General features: G+C 46.8%; 1 long non-coding RNA gene and 1 pseudogene across 1 annotated transcript; one reads left to right on the forward strand and one right to left on the reverse strand.

The window, feature by feature from the left end:
* Positions 1 to 773: 773 nt before the first annotated feature.
* LOC135568553 (uncharacterized) lies at positions 774 to 4,608 on the reverse strand. Its single transcript, XR_010462682.1, has 3 exons — positions 4,506 to 4,608; positions 2,696 to 2,802; positions 774 to 1,236 (listed from the first exon to the last, which is right to left on the reverse strand). It is a non-coding gene; the product is annotated as an uncharacterized LOC135568553 (long non-coding RNA).
* Positions 4,609 to 7,599: 2,991 nt separating this feature from the next.
* LOC135568552 (G-protein coupled receptor 176-like) lies at positions 7,600 to 9,239 on the forward strand (annotated as a pseudogene).
* The last annotated feature ends 312 nt before the right edge of the window (positions 9,240 to 9,551 follow it).

The raw sequence follows: 9,551 nt of genomic DNA on the forward strand, positions 1-9,551 counted from the left end.
TGAACGTATATACTCATGACAACTGAGTATATTCAGACCTGTTTCACACAGTGGCAGCTCATCCAAAGAGAACACCTTGCTCTTTTGGAAACACAGCCAGAGGAAAGTTACTTCACTTGAACAGCGGAACCGAATTGATAACATTGAAAATATAGGAGAGCTGATCGCAGACCCCAATTAATCAGATCATTATGATCAGGAAGGACCTGATTTTAGATCAGTACTCCTACTCTGAGACTCTTGATAACTACTAGCCCTGGTAGGGATAGACTGGGGTTTTTAACCAGACATCAGTCACCCTGTGTAAATATACTTTTTTTTTGTCTTAGGCACTACAACCATCAATCAAATGTATTTATAAAGCCCTTCTTACATCAGCTGATATCTGAAAGTGCTGTACTTAAACCCAGCCTAAAACCCCAAACAGCAAGCAATACAGGTGACTAGGAAAAACTCCCTAGAAAGGCCAGAACCTAGGAAGAAACCTAGAGAGGAACCAGGCTATGAGGGGTGGCCAGTCCTCTTCTGGCTGTGCCGGGTGGAGATTATAACAGAACATGGCCAAGATGTTAAAATGTTCATAGATGACCAGCATGGTCAAATAATAATAATCACAGTAGTTGTCGAGGGTGCAACAGGTCAGCACCTCAGGAATAAATGTCAGTTGGCTTTTCATAGCCGATCATTCAGAGTATCTCTACCACTCCTGCTGTCTCTAGACAGTTGAAAACAGCAGGTCTGGGGCAGGTAGCACGTCCGGTGAACTAGTCAGGGTTCCATAGCCGCAGGCAGAACAGTTGAAACTGGAGCAGCAGCACGACCAGGTGGACTGGGGACAGAAAGGAGTCATCAGGCCAAGTAATCCTGAGGCATGGTCCTAAGGCTCAGGTCCTCCGAGAGAGAGAAAGAGAAAGAAAGAGAGAATTGGAGAGAGCATACTTAAATTCACACAGGACACCGGATAAGACAGGAGAAGTACTCCAGATATAACAGACTGACCCTAGCCCCCTGACACAAACTATTGCAGCATAAATACTGGAGGCTGAGACAGGAGGGGTCAGGAGACACTGTAGCCCCGTCCGACGATACCTCCTGACAAGGCCAAACAGGCAAGATATAACCCCACCCACTTTGCCAAAGCACAGCCCCCACACCACTAGAGGGATATCTCCAACCACCAACTTACCATCCTGAGGCTGTCCAGTATCAGTCCTTTCTGCTGCATGGCGTCATTGACTGAAAATGTATATAGGTTTAATAGGATAGGAACTGACTGGCTGACTGAATGACTGGCTCACTGAATGACTGGCTGGCTCACTGAATGACTGGCTCAATGAATGACTGGCTGGCTAACTGAATGACTGGCTGACTGAATGACTGGCTCACTGAATGACTGGCTGGCTCACTGAATAACTGGCTCAATGAATGACCGGCTGAATGAATGATTGGCTGGCTCACTGAATGACTGGCTGACTGAATGACTGGCTGAATGAATGACTGGCTAATTGAATGATTGACTGGCTGACTGAATGACTGGCTGACTGAATGATTGGCTGACTGAATGACTGGCTGAATGAATGATTGGCTAATTGAATGATTGACTGACTGACTGACTGACTGAATGACTGGCTGACTGCAGTATAGTGAAGTTTCCAGAAAGATGAGTTTAAGGAAAGAAAGAATGTTAATATAACACTTGAGAGGGTCTGAAAGGCTCGGTCAGCCTGGAGTCAGAGGAGATGGGAGAGATGGAGACTGTAACTGTGATATGAGGGTCTGAAAGGCTCGGTCAGCCTGCAGTCAGAGGAGATGGGAGAGATGGAGACTGTAACTGTGATATGAGGGTCTGAAAGGCTCGGTCAGCCTGGAGTCAGAGGAGATGGGAGAGATGGAGACTGTAACAGAGATATGAGGGTCTGAAAGGCTCGGTCAGCCTGGAGTCAGAGGAGATGGGGAGATGGAGACTGTAACTGTGATATGAGGGTCTGAAAGGCTCGGTCAGCCTGGAGTCAGAGGAGATGGGAGAGATGGAGACTGTAACTGTGATATGAGGGTCTGAAAGGCTCGGTCAGTCTGGAGTCAGAGGAGATGGAGAAGAAAATTACTTACTGTGGAGTCAATAGAGGAAAGCTCTTACGATGTGTCCCAACTGGCAACCCATTCCCTATATAGTGTACTACTTTTGACCAGGACCCATAGGGAGTCCCATTGGGCTCCAGTCAAAAGTAGTGCACTAAATAGGGAATAGGGTGCCACTTGGGACATAACATTCGTCTCCTTCGGCAGCAGTCTAATCAAACTCCTTCAGTAGCAGTCTAACCAAACTCCTTCAGCAGCAGTCTAACCAAACTCCTTCAGCAGCAGTCTAATCAAACTCCTTCAGCAGCAGTCTAACCAAACTCCTTCAGCAGCAGTCTAACCAAACTCCTTCAGCAGCAGTCTAACCAAACTCCTTCAGCAGCAGTCTAATCAAACTCCTTCAGCAGCAGTCTAACCAAACTCCTTCAGCAGCAGTCTAACCAAACTCCTTCAGCAGCAGTCTAACCAAACTCCTTCAGCAGCAGTCTAATCAAACTCCTTCAGCAGCAGTCTAATCAAACTGAGCAAAAGTTTACCAGAAAACTGACTGACTGGCATTTAAGGCAGAGAAAACAATCTGAGGATACTGAAAGAAGAGAACTATGTAATTGAATACCTTTGTGGGCTTGAAATTCTCTGTCAGTTTTGAGTAGGAGCTTCCAGGAAGAGATGGGAAGATTGGAATGTGGAGCTGTGTGTACCTGTGAGGGTTTTGAAATGCTTCTATGAGATGGGAGAAAAGAAATATGTCACTACTACTTCAGTAGCATTCAGACCATACAGTAAAATGACCACTGTGCCTAGACGGACATGTGTCCCAGCCTATTGAGACATCATGAGGATGATACATAGAAAGATCCAGCTCATTTTAACCAGCTCAGTGGCACCCATTCTCCTGCTCTCAGAGACATGTTAAGAAATACTGTAAGAACGGATATGGGATGGAGCCTCAATGTATCAGACCAGCAGTGTGAATGATGAAGGATAGCTAATGCAACAGACCAGCAGTGTGAATGATGAAGGATATTAATGTATCAGACCAGCAGTGTGAATGATGAAGGATATTAATGTAAATAGACCAGCAGTGAAATGAATGATGAAGGATGTTAATGTATCAGACCAGCAGTGTGAATGATGAAGGACATTAATGTATCAGACCAGCAGTGTGAATGATGAAGGATATTAATGTATCAGACCAGCAGTGTGAATGATGAAGGATATTAATGTAACAGACCAGCAGTGAATGATGAAGGATATTAATGTATCAGACCAGCAGTGTGAATGATGAAGGATATTAATGTATCAGACCAGCAGTGTGAATGATGAAGGACATTAATGTATCAGACCAGCAGTGTGAATGATGAAGGATATTAATGTATCAGACCAGCAGTGTGAATGATGAAGGATATTAATGTACAGTCTATTGACTTGTATTGAAAAGGGTACTAGTTGAAATTATCACACCCTGACCATAGTTTGCTTTGTATGTTTCTATGTTTTGTTTGGTCAGGGTGTGATCTGAGTGTGCATTCTATGTTGGATGTCTAGTTTGTCTGTTTCTGTGTTTGGCCTGATATGGTTCTCAATCAGAGGCAGGTGTTAGTCGTTGTCTCTGATTGGGAGCCATATTTAGGTAGCCTGTTTTGTCATTGTGGGTTGTGGGTGATTGTCTATGTTAGTTTTTGTGTCGGCACAGTTCTTATTATAGCTTCAAGGTCGTTATTAGTTTATTGTTTTGTATTCAGTGTTCAGTGCTTACTTTAATTAAAATATCATCATGAACACATACCACGCTGCATTTTGGTCCGCTTCACGACGATCGTGACAGAAATATCATTTCTAAAACTAATTTATTTCCCCCTGTTTTATATGTACAGTTTTCTATCATAGCAGCTCCTTCAACTATGAACATGTTGATTTGAGTTCTTCCATTAGTCGGGACATTAGGGCACTGGGCAGAGATGGAGATGGAGTGAGGGAGAGAGAGAGGAGGAGGGAGAGAGAGGAGGAGGAGAGAGAGGTGGGAGGGAGAGAAGAGGGGAAGGAGGGAGGGATAGAGGAGGAAATGAGGGGGAGAGGGAGAGAGGAGAAAGGAGGGGAGAGAGAGGGGAGAGAGAGGGATAGAGGGGAGAGAGGAGGAGAGAAGGAGAGAGAGGGAAATGAGGGAGAGAGGAGGGAAGGTGCCAGAAGGAGGGTGGGTTGTGTGAAGTTCTGTTCCCAGTTTGAGCACCATCACATGGTTTGGAAAACTGTTCTCATGGAACTCTGCTAAAATTACAAATGGAATGTCATGGTTGTGTGTGTGTGTGTGTGTGTGTGTGTGTGTGTGTGTGTGTGTGTGTGTGTGTGTGTGTGTGTGTGTGTGTGTGTGTCTGTGTGTGTGTGTGTCTGTGTGTGTGTGTGTGTGTGTGTGTGTGTGTAAATACCAGTGGCATGTCGCACTTTGTTGCTTAAATTGATCTGTCTTCTTGGTATCACTCAGGTCTACCTCTGCCCTCCAGTTTAAATGGATTGTTTTGACAAATTGGTAAAAACTGTAAAGAAAGAAGGGGGTGCTTGAGTAGCCACAAGATCGATCATTTCTACAATTTTGTTTATTCCTGATTGTCTTACAAAAGTACTTCACAAACTCACATACCATAACATTTCACTGTATTACGTTTTCACATGCCCTTATACTGTAAAACAATCAAACTGTCATCCTGTCTAAACCCTCTCTCTCTCCTCCCTCACCCCCTACTCCTCCTCTCTCTCTCTCCTCCCCACCCCCTACTCCCTCCTCTCTCTCCTCTCCTCACCCCTACTCCCCTCCTCCTCTCTCTCTCTCTGTCTCTCTATCTCTCTCTGTCTCTCTCTCTCTCTCTCTCTCTCTCTCTCTCTCCTCCCTCACCCCCTCCCCCTCTCTCTCTCTCTCTCTCCCTCCCCCCTCCCTTCTCCCTCTCTCTCTCTCCCTCCCTCCCTCTCTCCCTCTCCCAGGCAATGCCACTGTTTTATGGTGTACATGCTGTACCAGTGTCTCAAGTCGGGTGACCAGTCGCTTTCATTAAGAACCTGGCGTGCTCAGGATCTGTGCGGGTCTGGTGTGTGTTCCCTTTGACGTGGCTCTAGGGGCCAGCCCGCTGCTGCTGGTGGCTACACACTCTGCTGCTCTGCAAGGCCCTGAAACAAACTCTTCTGCTCCGTCACCGTGCTCAGCTTCTCCGCCATCGCCTCGACAGGTGGGCATTGCACGAAAGCAACACAAATACAGCGTTTTTGTTTGGATTACAGAAAGTGCTAAAGAACAACGTGTTATCAAATCAATCCGTCGGCACTACATATAGCAGGGACCGGCTGCCCACTGGCTGCTCACTGGCTGCCCACTAAGATATAGCAGGGACTGGCTGCCCACTGGCTGCCCACTACATATAGCAGGGACTGGCTGCCCACTGGCTGCCCACTGGGGACTGGCTGCACTGGCTGCCCACTACATATAGCAGGGACTGGCTGCCCACTGGCTGCCCACTACATAGTGCAGGGATAGCAGACTGGCTGCCCACCACATAGCAGGGAGGCAGGGACTGGCTGTCCACTACATATAGCAGGACTGCCTGCCCACTGGCTGCCCACTACATATAGCAGGGACTGGCTGTCCACTACATATAGCAGGACTGGCTGCCCACTGGCTGCCCATAATTGGCATATTAGCAGGGATAGTAGACTGGCTATCCCTGTACTTTATTAATGTTTCAATGGAACCAACCAAAATCATGCAATTGTTTAATTCCAAAATAAATTGAACCAAAATCAAGGTTTCATAATTATTGCCACTCCTCATTTAACGACTTAGTGCAACCACCTCTGGCAAGGATAACAGCATGGAGTCTTTTCCTGTAAATATTTGACACGGTTAAGGAACATATTTGGAGGGATTTTGCACCATTCCTCTAGGCAGATCCTTTCAAGATCACTGTTGAACGTTTAAAACCAGATCTTAACTATGTAGAAATCATAATGGACCTATATATGTTAAACTAACGGCCTTTTGCTAGGCCGCAAATTGATTTTGACAAACAAATTCCTCCACCGTCTCTCTCCCTGACCCTTCCTCTACCGTCTCTCTCCCTGACCCTTCCTCCACCGTCTCTCTCCCTGACTCTTCCTCCACCGCCTCTCTATTTATCTAGCCTCAGTGAAGGACCCTCCGGTCTCCACTCCAGAGAGTCTTCCATTTACATCCTCTAAGAAGGCTTTCCTTAGTGTTCATACTGTTCATACTGTTTACATCAAACTCACAGGAAATTAACAATCACAAGAACACACGTCTTACCTTTTATTCTCTTCTGTGATGTTTCCAAGAGAATCCTCGTCAATGCCTGCTGTCTGCTCTAATGAGAGATTCCTGCTCCTAGTGCTCAGACTGCAGCCTTTGTAAATACTACTGTCCTGTCTACATCTAATGGTAGATACAACTGTCCTGTCTATATCTAATGGTAGATACTACTGTCCTGTCTATATCTAATGGTAGATACTACTGTCCTGTCTACATCTAATGGTAGATACTACTGTCCTGTCTACATCTAATGGTAGATACTACTGTCCTGTCTACATCTAATGGTAGATACTACTGTCCTGTCTATATCTAATGGTAGCTACTACTGTCCTGTCTACATCTAATGGTAGCTACTACTGTCCTGTCTACATCTAATGGTAGATACTACTGTCCTGGGGGTATGACCTGGTCTCCACAATCACCCAACCTCAACCCAATTGAGATGGTTTATATATTTATATATATATATATTTACCCTCTGGACAGTGTGTAATGTTGTCTCCTCTTCTTCTTCTCTCTAGGTACTACTCTGTCCTCTACCCTCAGGACAGTGTATAATGTTGTCTCCTCTTCTTCTTCTCTCTCTAGGTACTACTCTGTCCTCACCCTCAGGACAGTGTATAATGTTGTCTCTCTTCTTCTTCTCTCTAGGTACTACTCTGTCCTCTACCCTCAGGACAGTGTATAATGTTGTCTCCTCTTCTTTCTTCTCTCTAGGTACTACTCTGTCCTCTACCCTCAGAACAGTGTATAATGTTGTCTCCTCTTCTTCTTCTCTCTAGGTACTACTCTGTCCTCTACCCTCAGGACAGTGTATAATGTTGTCTCCTCTTCTTCTTCTCTCTAGGTACTACTCTGTCCTCTACCCTCAGGACAGTGTATAATGTTGTCTCCTCTTCTTCTTCTCTCTAGGTACTACTCTGTCCTCTACCCTCAGGACAGTGTGTAATGTTGTCTCCTCTTCTTCTTCTCTCTAGGTACTACTCTGTCCTCTACCCTCAGGACAGTGTATAATGTTGTCTCCTCTTCTTCTTCTCTCTAGGTACTACTCTGTCCTCTACCCTCAGAACAGTGTATAATGTTGTCTCCTCTTCTTCTTCTCTCTAAGTACTACTCTGTCCTCTACCCTCAGGACAGTGTATAATGTTGTCTCCTCTTCTTCTTCTCTCTAGGTACTACTCTGTCCTCTACCCTCAGGACAGTGTATAATGTTGTCTCCTCTTCTTCTTCTCTCTAGGTACTACTCTGTCCTCTACCCTCTGGAGAGGAAGATCTCAGACGCCAGATCACGTGACCTGGTTATCTACATCTGGATCCACGCCACCATCGCCAGCGTGCCCGTGTTCGTCGTCACCAACGTTACCGACGTGTACGCCACATTGTCATGCTCCGACGCCCGCGCCCGCTCCTTGGGTCACATGGTCTACGTGGTGATCTACAACGTAACCACGGTGGTTACATTTACATTGTGATCATTTATCAGTCATTTTTATCCAGTCAGTGAATTTCAATCATTGCAAGTAAAACAATCACTTCTTTAAAAGAAGAAAAAATGCTTTTCGGCTCGCCAGTGTTTAGTAACAAAATAGTAGTATGAGTGCTACCCTCTTAGAAAATAAATATGTTATCGCGAACAATTAACGATTCTTTGGCTGTTCCCATATGAGAACTGATTAATAACTCCAGAACCCTCTATGGTTCTACAAGCCCCCAAAAGGCTTCTACCTGGAACCAAAAATGGTTATCCTATGGGGACAACCGAAGAACCCTTTTTTAGAACCAAATTTTTTTCTAAGAGTGTTGGTGCAGGAAAGACAACAGTTGTTGTGTTTTTAATTCCATTTTATTTTTAGGTGATCCTCCCACTGGCGGTTGTCTTCCTGTTCATGGTTCTGATTCGCCGAGCCCTTAGCGCCAGCCAGAAGAAGAAGGTGATTATTGCAGCGTTGAGAACCCCTCAGAACTCCATCTCTATTCCGTACGTGTCGCAGCGAGGCTGAGCTACACGCTACATTACTAGCTGTCGTTTTAGCCTTCTCGGCCTGTAGCGCCCCTATGGGGCGTTGGTGGTATACCGCACTCTTCTCGGGGACGGTGAGGAATTGTCTCCTTCTCTCTACCTCACAGCCATCTGGCTGCCAAAGGTGTCTCTCCTCACCAACCCTCTGCTGTTTCTGACGGTGAACCGCACGGCCAGGCAGTGCCTGTTGGATGTTTTAGCCCGGGTCCACAGACGCTACAGCCGGCGTAACGTAGTCAGCACTGGGGCCCTGGGGATAGGGAGCGAGGGAGGGCTGGAGGGTCGGCTCAGGCCGGGAGCCAGCTCCTGGAGATGTTTAATATCGGACAGCAGCAGATCTTTAGGCCGACCGATGAAGAGGACGAGGAGGAGGTAGAGCATGAGATACCTTCGTTAGGGTCAGGAGGTGGTGGGGGTTGTTTTGCAACCCAAAGAGAACCACCTTGGAGGGGGTAGACTAGGGGGACACGAAGGGAAGATGGTTCTACAGACCCAACCAATCAGAGAGAGTGTCCTAGTGACTAAAGAACCTCCTCTCATATTGCCCAAAGTCTCCCTGCCCCTGTCCACGCCTGCTCTTACACCTCCTCATCACAGGTGGCGCCCAGCGACCCCACGGAGCCCGACAACGCCACCCAGTTTGGGTTCGGTCCATTCGAGCTGCCGCCCCAGTGGCTGCCGGAGACCAGGAACAGTAAAGAGGCTCCTCCACCGCTGGGGGAACACCCCAGAGGAACTGATCCAGACCAAACAGCCACGCCTACGGCCAGAACGACGAATCAGCAGGAACAACAAGGTCAGCAACTTTCCCGTTGTCGACCCTTAAACTACCCTGTCCGTTGACCTTTGAACCTATGATCCCTGATGACAGCTATGGCTGGAGGTCAGCCAGAGGAGTATTCCACTGACGGAGCGTAATGAGAACAGCAATACACCTTTTCCTTTTTCTATCAAGTTTTTGATACATTTTACGTCAATGACTGGATACAAAGTCAATGGAGGAAATCTGACCAACCACCTGACCAACAGCCGGACCAACCACCTGACCAACCACCTGACCAACCACCGGACCAACCACCTGACCCACCACCTGACGAGTCACCTGACCAACCACCTGACCAACCACCGGACCAACCACCT

The sequence above is a fragment of the Oncorhynchus nerka genome, unplaced genomic scaffold (genome assembly GCF_034236695.1).
Source record: "Oncorhynchus nerka isolate Pitt River unplaced genomic scaffold, Oner_Uvic_2.0 unplaced_scaffold_1492, whole genome shotgun sequence".
NCBI lineage: Eukaryota > Metazoa > Chordata > Actinopteri > Salmoniformes > Salmonidae > Oncorhynchus > Oncorhynchus nerka.